The following is a 17,862-nucleotide window of genomic DNA, read 5'->3' as shown; positions in this document are numbered from 1 at the left end:
ATAAAAGAAAAGAGAAATAAAATATTATGTGGCAAAAAAATTGAAAATTATCTAAAAAAAATAAATACAAAAAAAGGAAAAAGTGCTAAATAAAATAGTGTCCGCAGTTCCCCAACAGTCTTTTTATGACCCCATGGGGGACATATTATGTGGCATAATAGAAATATAATAGAAATTAAAAAAATATATATACAAATACAGTAATAGAAAAAATAAAAAGGAAATTAATAAAAATAAATGATAGAGTGTTCATTGTCCTCCACTTTATGTGGCAAAAATATATTTAAAAAAATAAGTAATAAACCGATTATAATAAATACAATAAAATATTATGTGGAATAAATATATCACCCGTAGGGGATATAAGACATAAGCGCTGGTACACAATCAAATTCAACTAGTCCTAAAAAGTTGGCACTATGCTTGGTGCCAATCTCAATAACCAGGTGATTTCGCTGCACAAATAGGTTATGTCAAAGTGTGGATAAATGTCATAATAAATCAGAAAATGTAATCAGTGGCTGAGAGTGAGCGGACGGTGTATAATATAAAGGTATTGGCACTGAGAATAGAACGGTAAGTAAGAAGTTAATGCTGGTATAACCACTACCCTTGGTACCTTGTTTTATTCTTTTCTTCAAAAAGTTCCTTTTGACGATGTTCCACTGTGTTGTTCCTTCTGGGTTCCTTTTGTTGTTTCTGTGGGGATGCTGGTGTCCTTTCAAGTCGCGGCGTTCTTCTTGCTCTCCTGTCAGCAGCAGCACGGCCCCGGCCGGAAGCACGCGTGTCGCGAGGGAGCTTGGTCTGTTACCTGGGAAACCGCTAGCGGTGACGTCACCTGATACGAGTATGGTGGCCTCCGTAGGACAAAAGACTGTAACCTACGCGTTTCAGAGCCTAACGGGCTCCTTCGTCAGGGTTAGTCTACTAGTTGTGCATTGGAGGGTTAAATAGCTCGTCTGGTTTCCCATGGCAACGGATAAACACTGTTCTTGGAGTGAAAGAGGTGCCGATGTATCAAACTGTAGTGGACATGCTAGATGCGATTGGTTTCCTCATGGATTATGTTAGTAGTCTATTGTATATTTGTTTATATGATTATTAGTGCAACATTCGTGACTGAATAATAGTAAAAAGCAACGGCTGCAGTTACTTTTGGTTTTTGTGCAAAACTGTACGGCACCACCAATATATTGTTTATTATTTATATGTTTGTTGGTGGTTATTTATTACTGAAAGGCAAACAGTTCTATTTCCTGGTTTAGTCCATTAGGGGCTAAGCTGTTGCATCTAAAGATCCATTTGCTCTCGGTCCTGGACATAACTTTGATGTAGTCGCCTCCCCTCCTATCTTGCTTCACTCCAGCATCCCAACAGAAACAACAAAAGGAACCCAGAAGGAACAACACAGTGGAACATCGACAAAAGGAACTTTTTGAAGAAAAGAATAAAACAAGGTACCAAGGGTAGTGGTTATACCAGCATTAACTTCTTACTTACCGTTCTATTCTCAGTGCCAATACCTTTATATTATACACCGTCCGCTCACTCTCAGCCACTGATTACATATTCCGATTTATTATGACATTTATCCACACTTTGACATAACCTATTTGTGCAGCGAAATCACCTGGTTATTGAGATTGGCACCAAGCATAGTGCCAACTTTTTAGGACTAGTTGAATTTGATTGTGTACCAGCGCTTATGTCTTATATCCCCTACGGGTGATATATTTATCCCACATACACTTTACTAGGGAGAACAATAGCTCCTTTAAAGACATTAAGCAGCAGGATCTCCCCATACAGGTAGATTCACACATATCTATTCAATAGGAGCGCAGGGAGGACTCTATTCTATCCTTAACCACAATAAAATATTAATAAAATACAAATAAAAGTAAAAAATAAAAAGGAAAAAGTGCAAAAAAATTAATAAAAAGGGTTGGTGTCCCCCAAAGGTCTTTTTATGACCTCTTGGGGAACATATCATGTAGCAGAAATATATTAAAAATTAAGTAAAAAAATAATAAAACACATAAAAGAAAAAACAACCACACAAACCAAAACCATCAACATTACCACCCCATTCACGTGAAACTATACATATTATATAACAAAACGGCCTACACAAAATAGGGAACTAATTATACCAAATTATTTTGGTGTCAGTTTGCATATTTAAAGAATAAGGACCTATAGTTTAAAAAATATATACTTTTTAAAAACGTTTTGTACAGTTTCCCCCAAATAATACTACTAAAAATGAAATTATAAAGCTTTATGTGTCACGTAAAAAATTGTTGCAAAAATTATTTTTGTAATCCAACACATAAGATAGTTACAATCGTTTGAACCACCACAGGCGCTGAGTCACAAAACATTGACTAATCATTGAGCCTTTTCAGGCCTAGTCATTAAAGACAGTGGCGTGCCCAGGGTGTTTGGCACCTGGGGCGGGTCATTTCTCTGGCAACCCCCCCCCCCCAATAATTGACCACATACCTCTTAAATCCAGGGACATCTCCTGTCATGTAGACCTTCTCTTTCCTCTTCTCCTCCGTTAGACCGCCATGAGAAATTCTTTCAGCCGCATCTCGTCTCTACAGAGTTTGTAACACAGACACGTTAGATTTCTCAATTTTTCCATCAACCTCCCCATCCTGGTGTCCCCACAGTGTCATCCTGCTGCCACCCCCAATACCTGTGCCCGTTGTGCTCCCTAATGTCCCAGGTACTATACTGCTGAAAAAATAGTGACCCTAATAGACATAATTGGAGTCCTTTATCAAACTGGTGTAAAGAAGAACTGGATTTCCAAAAGAGCTGACAAAAATGAAAGGTGGAATCTGATTGGCTGCTATGGGCAACTAAGCCAATTCTACTTTACACCAGTTTGATAAGTGACCCCAAATGTTCCTATAGTGTCTACAGCAGCAATAATGTCCCCTAGAGTGCCCCCAGTAATAATAATAACACCCTATATTGTGCTCCAGGTAATAATCCCTCTATAGTGTCCCCAGAAATAATAGACTGGCCTCTACAGTGCCTCTCCAATAGAAAGGCCCCCATGCTGCCCCCCACACAGTAGTGTCCCCCACACTGCCCCCATACAGTAGTGTCCCCCACACAGTAATTTCCCCTACACTGCCCCCCACACAGTAGTCCCCCCACACAGTAGTCCCCCCACACAGTAGTGTCCCCAACACAGTAGTGTCCCCCACACAGTAGTGTCCCCAACACAGTAGTGTCCCCCACACAATAGTGTCCCCCACGCTGCCCCTCACACAGTAGTGTCCCCCACACAGTAGTGTCCCCCATGCTGCCCCCCACACAGTAGTGTCCCCCATGCTGCCCCCCACACAGTAATTTCTCCCACACTGCCCCTACACAATAGTCCCCCCACACAGTAGTGTCCCCCACACTGCCCACATACAGTATTGTCCCCCACACAGTAATTTCCCCCACACTGCCCCCCACACAGTAGTGTCCCCGCGCTGCCCCCCACACAGTAGTGTCCCCCACGCTGCCCCCCACACAGTAGTGTCCACCATGCTGCCCCCCACACAGTAGTGTCCCCCACACAGTAATTTCCCCCACACTGCCCCCCACACAGTAGTGTTGCCCACACAGTAGTGTCCCCCACGTTGCCCCCCACACAGTAGTGTCCCCCACACAGTAGTGTCCCCTACGCTGCCCCCCACACAGTAGTGTCCCCCATTCTGCCCCCCACACAGTAGTGTCCCCCACGCTGCACCCCACACAGTAGTGTCCCCCACGCTGCCCCCAAAACAGTAGTGTCCCCCACGCTGCCCCCCACACAGTAGTATCCCCATGCTGCCACCCACACATTAGTGTCCCCCACGCTGCCCCCCACACAGTAGTATCCCCATGCTGCCACCCACACATTAGTGTCCCCCACGCTGCCCCCCACACAGTAGTGTCCCCCACGCTGCCCCCCACACAGTAGTATCCCCATGCTGCCACCCACACATTAGTGTCCCCCACGCTGCCCCCCACACAGTAGTATCCCCATGCTGCCACCCACACATTAGTGTCCCCCACGCTGCCCCCCACACAGTAGTGTCCCCCACATTGCCATCCCTCCCATAATAAATTGCCCCCCCCACTGTGCCACACAGTATTCCACCATATTCCCCCCACGTCCTCCTGTGTGCACCCCCCTCATGTCCCCCAAAGTTGCTACATTATAAAATAAAATAAAAGTTTGCCCCCACACGTCCTCTGTCCACCCCGGCCCCCTCATGTCCCCCAAAGTTGCCACATTATAATATAAAATAAAAATTTCCCCCCACACGTCCTCTGTGCACCCCGGCCCCCTCATGTCCCCCAAAGTTGGGACATAAAAAATAAAAAAATAAAAGAAAGAAGGAAACCCTAAAACTAAATACTTACCTGCGCTTGCTTGCAGAGTCCCGGCACTGTGCTGCTGAGTCCCCGCGCGCACAATGACGTCATCACGCGCGCCTGCGCCGGGATTTCACTACCGTATAGGCTTCAGGCCTACTAGGCCTGAAGCCTATGGCGGTGATCGGCGGCGGGGCAGGGAACTATGCGCTCCACTCCCTGCCCCGCCGCAGTATGTGGGACTGGGTCACGGGTGTCAGCGTCATCTGTATTGATGGAAGCGCTCATTGCTTCTGGGCCTGCTGGCTCCCCCGTCAGAGCCGGCACCCGGGGCGCATCGCCCCTTCCCCCCCGCCCCCCCTGGGCACGCCACTGATTAAAGCATTAACCAATGAGTGTTTTACCCACTAACAAGGTAAAGTGCTTACAGGTTATTGCATGGCGCCTATAACTGGGGGGCAGGAGGTAGTAATAACCAGTAAATGCCATCCTCTAAGTGTTCATAGGAGCGCTCATATCTGTCCGGTATAATCGTGCAGCTGATCAGTCGATAAACAAGGAATTGCTCGTTTGTCGGCTGATTTGCATATTTTATCAGGATGAAAGATGTACAATTATCTGCAGTTCATCTCCCTGTGTAATCAGGAATGGGCTACCAATAATTAATATAACTAAATGAAGGAGGAATGACTGCGATAGTGATCATTCCTCCACAGTCACTTTGCACTGGTTTGTGTAAAAGGCCAATGCAAATGAGCGCTGATGACATTTCATTCAAAAGTTTAGTTACTCTAAGTCTTTCCTAATCACTGTCCCTAGCACCTGTAATGTCTCTCCCTGCACTAAGTTCACTGGCAAATGGCGGAGACCGGGCAGGATGAGGCTTTTTATAGGGCTTGACATCACAAAGTGCAAGGAAATTTGGCTTTGTGACTAATCAAAGTTTTCGTGAAATTCGGATCTTATTCCACTTCGTCAACTTTGATTCGCTCAACACTAGCTGTGACCCCTGCCTCCACGGCATCCTGCTGCAACTGAGAGGAGGAGTGATCCATCCAATCCACAATCTCATCCTCATTCTCCTCAACTATAATGTTGTGCCTTTTCAAAGCCAGCAGGGACAACTATGGCCTTGTATTACTACTACCACTACTTGTGGCAGGATAGATGGCATTGCTACTACCCTCATTCTGGCTCTGGGTCTTTCATTTGGAACCTTTCCATAGCCCGGACATTTTTTGGCCTCTTAGATAATGTTTGAATATAATCAAATTTAAAATGTGTGAATAAAGGGAAACGGATTTGTGCCTAAATTCGTTATCACTCCCAGATACTTTTGTGTCCTACCCTGTCTATTGGTGCAGTAATCACATATATATGCTGGTTTAATTACATTTAACAATCCCAAAAATGAATTCTAATTCCAACCGTGTGTAAACTGAAAATACGTACGACTGAGGCTTGCTGCTCAATTTCAACTTAACACACACAGGTAGATTGCTACCACATAGTGTGATCGTCTTGCATGGGCCAGGGAGCATCTACGCTGAACGAGGGACCAGTGGCCTCAGTGCTGTTCATTGATGAAAGTTGATTCACGCTGAGCAGAAATGATGTCCATCAACGATGTTGAGAGATGTCAAGGAGAGTGCTATGCATCAGCCACAGACGAGCCTTTGGTGGTGGTGGTGTTACAGTGTGGGCAGGTGTGTCTAGTCAGTACAGAACTTCTCTACACTTTGTGAATGGTACAGGGACCAACAAAGGCCTAATTTCATCTTCATAGATGACAATGCGCCAACTCATCGAGATTGCATCATTAGGAAATGGCTGCTGGAGATTGGGCTACCTTGATGGAGTGGCCTGCACTTTCTCCAGATCTGAATCCTATTGATAACCTATGGGATTAGCTGAGTTGCCGTATAGAAGCTCGTAACTCTGTACCCCAGAACCTCAATGAACTGAGGGTTGCACTTCAAGAAGAGTGAGATGCCATGCCTCAGCAGACAATAGGTTGACTTGTGAACAACATGAGACGTCATTGTCAAACTGTTGATGCTCAAGGCCATATGCCACGTTTTTCAGACGTTGACATTTTTTGTGGGGTTATACCCTCCACTGTTGTTGGCTTTTGTTTCAATAAATTGTTTGAGATGAGGAAATCACCATTGTATGCTTCCACTTAAATCCCCTACTTTCATGGTATAATATCACTGTAGCGTGAACTTTTTAATTTTTCCATAAATTTCTCCCGAAAGCCAAATATCCCTAACTTTTTTTTTGTGTGTATATATATATATATATATATATATATATATATATATACTGCTTGATTATATTGAAACCCACAAACAAAAAGAATTAAATGAGGTGATAGCAGGCACAGCCATAGGTACTGTCTCATATTTTCCTGTCTGTCAGCTGCCCTGCTTCTCTCTTTTGTATACAAATCACACAATTCTTCTTTGGAATCTTAGCCTTTCCCTTTACTGTCCGTGACAATAAGCTGGATTGATTGATTTCTGACTGTCCCTGACTGCCTAAGACCAATTTCCTGGCAGGCACTGTAACACCCAACAACCCTTTCTCACAGCCCAGCACAGAATGGTGTCTTGCTTGTTCTGCTAGGGCACCTCTCTGCCTGCTGCATCACTGATTGGCTGATCCAGGCTGTCTGTCAGCCTGGGAGCCAATAAGGACAAGCCCCCCCCCCCCCCCACTTCCTCTCAGGGTCATGTGAGAACAAATCAGCACAAAAAAAGTTCCAGCACTCACGTTTTCTTTGGTAGCTTAAAATCCTCGTGTTTATTCAGGCAGTAGAAACATTGTACAGGGCGTACACCGACAAGTGTTGCAACCTTGACGCGTTTCGAACAAAATTCTTATTCTTAACTGTGAACAGTGTCTTTCCTAGAGGTTAAATACTGAGCTAAAACAGATGATTCCGCCCTCCCCTGAAAGGGGTGGGGGATGGCAAAAGAGGAAAAGGAGGAACTCTCCATTCCCTACATAAGGCACTGTTCACATTGTCAAGCAATGTAATTGCAAATTGTATCGATCTTTGTAAATAAATATACAGTACAGACCAAAAGTTTGGACACACCTTCTCATTCAAAGAGTTTTCTTTATTTTCATGACTATGAAAATTGTAGATTCACACTGAAGGCATCAAAACTATGAATTAACACATGTGGAATTATATACATAACAAACAAGTGTGAAACAACTGAAAATATGTCATATTCTAGGTTCTTCAAAGTAGCCACCTTTTGCTTTGATTACTGCTTTGCACACTCTTGGCATTCTCTTGATGAGCTTCAAGAGGTAGTCCCCTGAAATGGTTTTCACTTCACAGGTGTGCCCTGTCAGGTTTAATAAGTGGGATTTCTTGCCTTATAAATGGGGTTGGGACCATCAGTGGCATTGAGGAGAAGTCAGGTGGATACACAACTGATAGTCCTACTGAATAGACTGTTAGAATTGGTATTATGGCAAGAAAAAAGCAGCTAAGTAAAGAAAAACGAGTGGCCATCATTACTTTAAGAAATGAAGGTCAGTAGGTCAGCCGAAAAATTGGGAAAACTTTGAAAGTAAGGGCTATTTGACCATGAAGGAGAATGATGGGGTGCTGCGCCAGATGACCTGGCCTCCACAGTCACCGGACCTGAACCCAATCGAGATGGTTTGGGGTGAGCTGGACCGCAGAGTGAAGGCAAAAGGGCCAACAATTGCTAAGCATCTCTGAAAAATCCTTCAAGACTGTTGGAAGACCATTTCAGGGGACTACCTCTTGAAGCTCATCAAGAGAACGCCACGAGTGTGCAAAGCAGAAATCAAAGCAAAAGGTGGCTACTTTGAAGAACCTAGAATATGACATATTTTCTGTTGTTTCACACTTGTTTGTTATGTATATAATTCCACATGTGTTAATTCATAGTTTTGATGCCTTCATAGTCATGAAAATAAAGAAAACTCTTTGAATGAGAAGGTGTGTCCAAACTTTTGGTCTGTACTGTATATCAAGTGAAAATTCCCACCAATAAACATATAATAATAGACTCAAATGCTCACATAATAGTAAATTAAAAACTGTCACATATAAGTATATAGCAATATACGAATATACAATATACAAATCTTATTCCCAACTTAACTTCTGAGAAATGATCAATAAAAATGTATAAGCTCATTTCTCAAGTTAAGACCATTAGGATGTCTAGTATCCAATTTGAAAATCCAGAAAGCTTCCCTTAATCTTACAAGACACTTTACATCACCTCCTCTCTTTGGTAACCTCACTTGTTCGATAGCAAAAGCTCTGAAGTGTTTCATATTTCGTTCATGTTTTTGTATAAAATGTCTGGTGACATTGGATATGTTCACACTTAAAGGGTTATCAATGTAGTTGAGGTGCTCCAAAAACCTAACCTTGAATTTTCTGATGGTGCAGCCCACATACATCAGTTCACAAGCCATGCAGCGGATAACATATACAACTCCAATAGAATTACAATTAATATAAGATTTAATTGAATATATGGTAGAGGTCTTCACATTATGGAAAGTTTTCGTATTCACTGCATAACTGCACGTGTGGCACTGGCAGCAAAAGCTGCCACATCTAGTGAAACCTTTGTAAGTGAGCCATGTGTTATCCCTTTGTTTAATCTGCTGCGTATAGAAGGAAGGAGATAAAGTGTTACCCAGAGTTCGAGGTCTTCTGGAAACGATCCTGCATCCCTGCCTCAACATGCAGCAAAGTACATTATCATCATATAGTATTGGCAAATATTTATTGATTGTTGGTTTATTTTACCAAACTGTTTGCTGTATGTTAAGACAAGGGTAGGCATATCGTTCTCTGTTTTGTACTGCTCACCTTGAATGTCTCCATCATAAAGATTATTTTTATTTTTGTTTTTATTTCTGTCACTACCTCCATCTTTGAACCCTCTACACTTCTTTTTTGTCACATTCTGGGAAGAGAAACCCTGGGGAGGAAACAACAGTTCCTCTCTAGTTTTATTCCTAGCAATCTCTAAACCTCTAGAGGATGGCGACTGTCCGCATGCAAAATCGTATTTCCTCTGACTTCCTTGCGAAATGTTTCAGTTTGTATTACATGGCCGGGTATTCCTGAAAGTTTAAGGTCTAAAAAATTCACACAGTATTGGTCCTCAATATAAGTAAAATGCTAATTGTAAGGGGTATCTTCGAGATAATGAAAAAACTCCTGCATGGCAGGCACATCGCCGCTCCAAATGAGGAGCAGATCATCGATGTACCTGCCATACCATACAATGTACTCAGAAAATGGATTGTCTGTACTATACACATATCTCTCTTCCCAGTAAGACATAGTAAGGTTTGCCAATGAAGGCGAATATTTCGCACCCATTGACACTCCTGTGGATTGGACATAGTATTTAGAATTAAAAGTAAAATAATTATGGGACATTAGGAACTCGATCACAATAAGCACATAATCAATAAACTCATTGGAGAAACTACTATACTTGTGCAAATGAAATTCAAGCACAAGTATAGCCACATTATGTGGAATCGAAGGATATAAAGATATTACATCCACCGTGAGCCACCTATACTCATTTTTCCAGGTCATATTAAAGAAGGACCTCAATATGGCAGAGGTATCCCTAACATAATCTCGAATCCGTTTCAACAACGGTTGCAAAATACAATCTAACCAGTTGCCTAGTCTCTCTGTTAAAGATTCAATCCCTGTGACTATTGGGCGTAAGGGGGGTGGAAATTGGCCCTTGTGAACTTTCGGAAGGGCATGCATTGTAGGGGTAGCTATAGACTCTACATTTAAATAATTAAATTGTTTTTGAGTAATATGACCTTGTTTAAAGCCCATACGCAGGACCTCCAGAAATTCTATCTTGCATTGTATTAATGGATCCTTGTCCTTTACCCGATATGTAGTAGAATCTGAGAGGAGATTTGTTATCTGTTGGCAATACATGTCACTATCCAGGATAACAAAGGACCCTCCCTTATCCGCCATCTTAATTACGATATGTTTATTTTCGGATAACTCCTGAAATGCTTTTTTGTGGCTTTTGGACAAGTTATTCTGTCCATTGCTGTCATGGCGGCGCCCATGTATTTCTTTCAACTCCCTCTCAACGATGTCCTGAAAGGTATCCATATTATCTGTGTGAGACATGATTGGATAAAACCCAGGGTTGTGAGTCCTGAACTTTTGTATATTTAGTTCAGTACTAGAAGCATCTGCTTCCTGTTGGAGATCATTCAGACATGCAAGAGATAATTGCTCTTTAAACATCATGTTACAATATTGATTATCAACATTTTTAGTCGCACATGTCTGAATTACATCTCCCTCAACTGTGTCAGTATCCCAAAAATCACTGTTTGGGTGACCCTTCACACCGTGTTGAGACACAATTTAAATATTTATTTATTTATTTATTTATTTTTTTTTTTTAAGACTTAGCACTGTGCAGGAACAGAGCTAGCTTTAACATTCAGCTGCAGAGGCTGCTAAATATAAAGCAGCCTAGTAGCAAACAGGAGAGCAGAGCGGTCAGTAGCACCTCCACACCTATCTAAAGGGCTCCACAATAAAAATAATAATCATTATTTATACAGCAGGCATAGCTGAAAATTTTAAATGTTAGTGTATTATAGTGGTTCTTCTTTTTTATTTATAGGAATAATAAATGTTACGTTTTAGTTTGAAATCATCACACGTGTCAGCCAAGAGACAACTACTGGTCTTAATGACCATTTGAAAATCAAGTATCCCAAAAATGTCTCGCAACAGTCAGTTGTCTTATGAATTTATTAATATCCAACAGCGTGGAAAACAGGTCAAAATCTACTGACGGTACATAATTTAAACCAAGTTTAAGAACTTTTATCTGTTCAGTTGTTAACACTACAGCAGCTAAATTTAATACATCTGACGAAAATTTCTGTTGGTACGGTTCTATCTTTTCTGTTGATGTGTCGACCTGGTATAAGGTATACGCATGTTTTCGTCCCGTATGGCGGACTCGTTTTTTGATGATATAGCCGAGTTATCTGATTTCCTGTTTTCGCTGTTTCGATTTTTATTTGTATTTTTATTTTTATTATAATAGGATACCTTTGGTTTCGTACTGGGTTCAATGTCAGTCTGTGAGAAGCTTTGGAATGAATCCTGTGAGCCATCAGATGTTTCCACATTATCTAATTCTGAGGAAAAGCTCACTCTTTGTGATTTGCTTGATGACCTAGGTCTTCTATTATTTTTGTTTTTATTTTTATTATTATTTTTCTTGAGAATGGATTTAGGTGTGGGGTATGGGTTATCCCTCCTACCCCACTCATACACCTGATCATGTTTGTAATCGTAGAGATCCCTCTGGAATTTCTTGTGTTTAATGTCAGTGATATGCTCTTCCATTTGTTTTATGGTATTTAACATTTCCAATTCCAGGATTTCAAAATCACTAGTAGATTCAAAAGGTTTGAGAGATAGTTTGCATATTTTTATTTCATGTTGTATTTGTAGAAGCTTTTCACTTTCATGCTTGACATTAAGTGACATAAGTTGTAGTGAGCAATCTGAAAATATCTGGTTCCACTGTAACATAAAATCGTCTGAAAAGACTGTCGTTGGGATTTTCTTAATCCTGAGACCCCTTGGTATCATGGATTTCTGCAGATATTTGACTAGGGTAGTGTGATCCCACCATAATCTTGTCTCCTGTGATAAGAATTTTTCTAAATCAGACATCTTGTTTGTCATACTCAAAATGTCCTGAGATTGTTTATCACTTTCGGAGAACACTTGGTTAGCTTTAGACATCCGGTCAGGTAATAGGGAATAAGCCATTGCAAGACACGTAGCAAACACTTTACGTGGGGTAATGTCCTCACAGCTACAAGCTGTGTTGCCTGTCGAGTGTAGCTTACAAAATAAATGTATCGTAATTAAGATGGCGGATAAGGGAGGGTCTGTTGTTGTCCTGGATAGTGACATGTATTGCACACAGATAACAAATCTCCTCTCAGATTCTACTACATATCGGGTAAGGCTACTTTCACATTTGCGTTGTTCTTTTCCGGCACTGAGTTCCGTCACAGGGGCTCTATACCGGAAAAGAACTGATCAGTTTTATCCCCATGCATTCTGAATGGAGAGTAATCTGTTCAGTTTGCATTAGGATGTCTTCAGTTCAGTCGTTTTGACTGATCAGGCAAAAGAGAAAACCGCAGCATGCTACGGTTTTCTCTCCGGCGAAAAAAACTGAAGACTTGCCTGAATCCGGCATTTTTTCCCATAGAATACCGGAATGCCGGATCCGTCCTTCCGGTCTGCGCATGCGCAGACCGATAAAAATGTGAAAAAATTTACAAGACGGATCCGTCTGTCCGCATGACAAGCGGAGAGACGGATCCGTCCTTGCAATGCATTTGTGAGACGGATCCGCATCCGGATCCGTCTCACAAATGCTTTCAGTCAGCGGCAGATCGGCGGATCCGGCGGGCAGTTCCGACGACTGAACTGCCCACCGGATCACACTGCCGCAAGTGTAAAAGTAGCCTTAAGGACAAAGATCCATTAATATAATACAAGATAGAATTTCTGGAGGTCCTGCGTATGGGCATTGAACAAGGTTATATTACTCAAAAACAATTTAATTATTTAAATGTAGAGTCTGTAGTTACCCCTACAATGCATGCCCTTCCGAAAGTTCACAAGGGCCAATTTCCACCCCCCTTACGCCCAATAGTCACAGGGATTGGATCTTTAACAGAGAGACTAGGCAACTGGTTAGATTGTATTTTGCAACCGTTGGTGAAACGTATTCCAGGTTATGTTAGGGATACCTCTGCCATATTGAGGTCCTTCTTTAATATGACCTGGAAAAATGAGTATAGGTGGCTCACGGTGGATGTAATATCTTTATATCCTTCGATTCCACATAATGTGGCTATACTTGTGCTTGAATTTCATTTGCACAAGTATAGTAGTTTCTCCAATGAGTTTATTGATTATGTGCTTATTGTGACCGAGTTCCTAATGTCCCATAATTATTTTACTTTTAATTCTAAATACTATGTCCAATCCACAGGAGTGTCAATGGGTGCGAAATATTCGCCTTCATTGGCAAACCTTACTATGTCTTACTGGGAAGAGAGATATGTGTATAGTACAGACAATCCATTTTCTGAGTACATTGTATGGTATGGCAGGTACATCGATGATCTGCTCCTCATTTGGAGCGGCGATGTGCCTGCCATACAGGAGTTTTTTCATTATCTCGAAGATAACCCTAACAATTAGCATTTTACTTATATTGAGGACCAATACTGTGTGAATTTTTTGGACCTTAAATTTTCAGGAATACCCGGCCATGTAATACAAACTGAAACATTTTGCAAGGAGGTCACAGGAAATACGATTTTGCGTGCGGACAGTCACCATCCGGTCCACACGATTAAATCGATTCCTGTGGGTGAATTCACACGTGCACGTAGAAACTGTAGCACTCCTGCGGCTTTTGAAAGGGAAATTCAGATTGTCCAAACACGTTTGTCACAAAGAGGGTTCCCTAGGTGGATGATCTCTAGAGGTTTAGAGATCGCTAGGAATAAAACTTGAGAGGTAGTGACAGAAATATTTGCCAATACTATACGATGATAATGTACTTTGCTGCATGTTGAGGCAGGGATGCAGGATCGTTTTCAGAAGACCTCGAACTCTGGGTAACACTTTATCTCCTTCCTTCTATACACAGCAGATTAAACAAAGGGATAACACATGGTTCACTTAGGCTACTTTCACACTTGCGTTCGGTGCGGATCCGTCTGGTATCTGCACAGACGGATCTGCACCTATAATGCAAACGCTTGCATCCGTTCAGAACGGATCCGTCTGCATTTCAGCTTTTTCAGATCTGAGTTTTCACATCGTGAAAACTCAGATCCGACAGTATATTCTAACACAGAGGCGTTCCCATGGTGATGGGGACGCTTCAAGTTAGAATATACTAAGAACTGTGTACATAACTGCCCCCTGCTGCCTGGCAGCACCTGATCTCTTACAGTGGGCTGTGATCCGCACAATCAACCCCTCAGGTGCCGTACCTGAGGGGTTAATTGTGCATATCAAAGCCCCCTATAAGAGATCAGGTGCTGCCAGGCAGCAGGGGCCAGACCCCCCCCCCTCGCCAGTTTTAAATTCATTGGTGGCCAGTGTGGCCCCCCCTCCCTCCCCTGTATTAAATTCATTGGTGGCCAGTGCGGGAGGGAGGGAGGGGGGCCGCAGTGGCCACCAATGAATTTAATACAGGGGAGGGGGGCCGCACTGGCCACCAATGAATTTAATACAGGGGAGGGAGGGAGAGGGAGCCGCACTGGCCACCAATGAATTTAATACAGGGGAGGGAGGGGGGCCGCACTGGCCACCAATGAATTGAAAACTGTGGAGGGAGGGGGGTCTGGCCCCTGCTGCCTGGCAGCACCCGATCAAGGGGGTGAGATCCGCACAATTAACTCCTCAGGTGCGGAACCTGAGGGGTTAATTGTGCTGATCACAGCCCCCTATAAGAGATCGGGTGCTGCCAGGCAGCAGAGGGCAGTTATGTACACAGTTCTTAGTATATTCTAACTTGAAGCGTCCCCATCACCATGGGAACGCCACTGTGTTAGAATATACTGTCGGATCTGAGTTTTCACGATCTAACTCAAATCCGATAGTATATTCTAACATAGAGGCGTTCCCATGGTGATGGGGACGCTTCAAGTTAAAATATACCATCGGATTGGAGAAAACTCCGATCCGATGTTATATTAATAGGGACTCCTGACTTTACATTGAAAGTCAATGGGGGACGGATCTGGTTGCAATTGCACCATATTGTGTCAACGTCAAACGGATCCGTCCCCAGTGACTTGCATTGTAAGTCAGGACGGATCAGTTTGGCTCCGCACGGCCAGGCGGACACCAAAACGCTGCAAGCTGCGTTTTGGTGTCCGCCTCCAGAGCGGAATGGAGGCGGAACGGAGCCAAACTGATGCATTCTGAACGGATCCTTATCCATTCAGAATGCATTGGGGATGAACGGATCAGTTCGGGGCCGCTTGTGAGAGCCCTCAAACGGATCTCACAAGCGGAACCCCAAACGCAAGTGTCAAAGTAGCCTTACAAAGGTTTCACTAGATGTGGCAGCGAATCCGCTGCATGGCTTGTGAACTGATGTATGTGGGCTGCACCATCAGAAAATTTAAGGTTAGGATTTTGGAGCACCTCAACTACATTGATAATCCTGTAAGTGTGAACATATCCAATGTCGCCAGACATTTTATACAAAAATATGAACGAAATGTGAAACACTTCAGAGCTTTTGCTATCGAACAAGTGAGGTTACCAAAGAGAGGAGGTGATGTAAAGTGTCTTGTAAGATTAAGGGAAGCTTTCTGGATTTTCAAATTGGATACTAGACATCCTAATGGTCTTAACTTGAGAAATGAGCTTATACATTTTTATTGATCATTTCTCTGAAGTTAAGTTGTAAATAAGATTTGTATATTGTATATTCGTATATTGCTATATACTTATATGTGACAATTTTTAATTTACTATTATGTGAGTATTTGAGTCTATTATATGTTTATTGGTGGGAATTGTCACTTGATATATATTTATTTACAAAGATCGATGCGATTTGCAATTACATTGCTTGACAATGTGAACAGTGCCTTATGTAGGGAATGGAGGGTTCCTCCTTTTCCTCTTTCCCCATCCCCCACCCCTTTCAGGAGAAGGCAGAATCATCTGTTTTAGCTCAGTATTTAACCTCTGGGAAAGACACTGTTCACAGTTAAGAATAAGAACTTTGCTCGAAACGTGTCAATGTTGCAACACTTGTGGGTGTACGTCCTGTACAATGTTTCTACTGCCTGAATAAACACGAGAATTTTAAGCTACCAAAGAAAACGTGAGTGCTGGAACTTTTTTCGTGCTGATTTGTATACCAGAGGCTTTCCTGCCTGTTCCGTGCACACGGGTGATCCAAGTTGATTCAATGAGCTGGATTTTTTCTTTACTAATTGCTATACTTCATGTGAGAACACTTCTTCTTCCTCTCTAGTGCTTTTTTCCAGCCGAGATGTGCACTAAAATTACGCTACGCGCCGTTTTAGCGGATTTGTCCGAAACAAGACCGGAAAGATTCAGGTTTGTCTGCCGTCCGAGAAATAGCAAAGTTTGATCCAAACTGGTTCACTCATCCTTAGTTTGCACACATGGATTTGGTGACTTTCTGCCATTCTTCTCTGCAGATCCTCTTAAAGGGGTTGTCAATGTTTTTTTTATTGATGACCTATCCTCAGGATTGGGCAGGTGATGAGCAGTACCTGGTTTCCTCTAGACATGATGCTTAGAATTTAGGCCAAAAAGTCCATCTTGGTTTCATCAGACCAGAGAATCTTGTTTCTCACAGTCTCAGAGTCCTTTAAATGCTTTTATTTGCAAACACCAGGTGAGATTTCATATGTCTTTTACTAGCGAGAGGTTTCTTTCTGACCACTCTGCCATAAGGTTGGTGGAGTGCTGCAGTGATGGTTGACCTTCTGGAAGTATCTTCAATCTGTACACAGGAAGTTTGAAGCTCAGCCACAGTGACCATTGGGTTCTTGTTCACCTCTCTTACCAAGGCCCTTCTCCCAGATTAATCAGTTTGATGGGGCTGCCAGCTCTAGGAAAAGTCCTTGTTGTTCAAAACTTCTTCCATTTAAGAATTATGATTTACCTTCCATCAAGATAATGACCCTAAGCACACAGCCAAGACAACATAGGAGTGGCTAAAGGACAACTCAGTGAATGTCCGTGAGTGGCCAAGCCAGAGTCCCAACTTGAACCCAATTGAACATCACCTGAAAATGGCTGTCCATTGACGTCCCCATCCTAACTGACAGAGCTTGAGAGAATCTGCAGAGAAGAATGTCAGAAAATCTTCAAATCCAGGTATGCAAGCCTTGTGGCACCATGTATGGCATTTTGCATTTACCAGCGAACAGGTTGGCAGATTGAGCACTTTGCTACTTTTTTAAAGGTTGCACAAAACTTGCAAATGTACTCCAGGTGCCTGATGGAGTATAAACTGAGGGCACCTTAACTTAAAAAAAATGTTTATTTTTGACTGAAATATCACTAGGCAATTTGCGCAATAAATTTAACAAATGTGTGACATTTGGTAAATTTGTCACAAAACATGGCTTACAAAACAAAAGACACTCAAAAAAGTTACTTAAAATATGACCCTTATAATACATTACCCTCTTTAACAGATAATGCAAAGATTTGCCAAATTTTTTCACAGTGGCCCATGTTGAATGATATTTATACCATCTATTGGAGCACTTAATTTGTGTCAGAATTTAGTTCCTAAAGGCAAAATTGGTGCATCTTAAGACATGTCCCTTTCTAAACTAAACAAGGCCCCATCTACA

Source organism: Bufo bufo, chromosome 5 (assembly GCF_905171765.1).
Source record: "Bufo bufo chromosome 5, aBufBuf1.1, whole genome shotgun sequence".
NCBI lineage: Eukaryota > Metazoa > Chordata > Amphibia > Anura > Bufonidae > Bufo > Bufo bufo.
Note: the sequence above shows the minus strand (reverse complement) of the source record.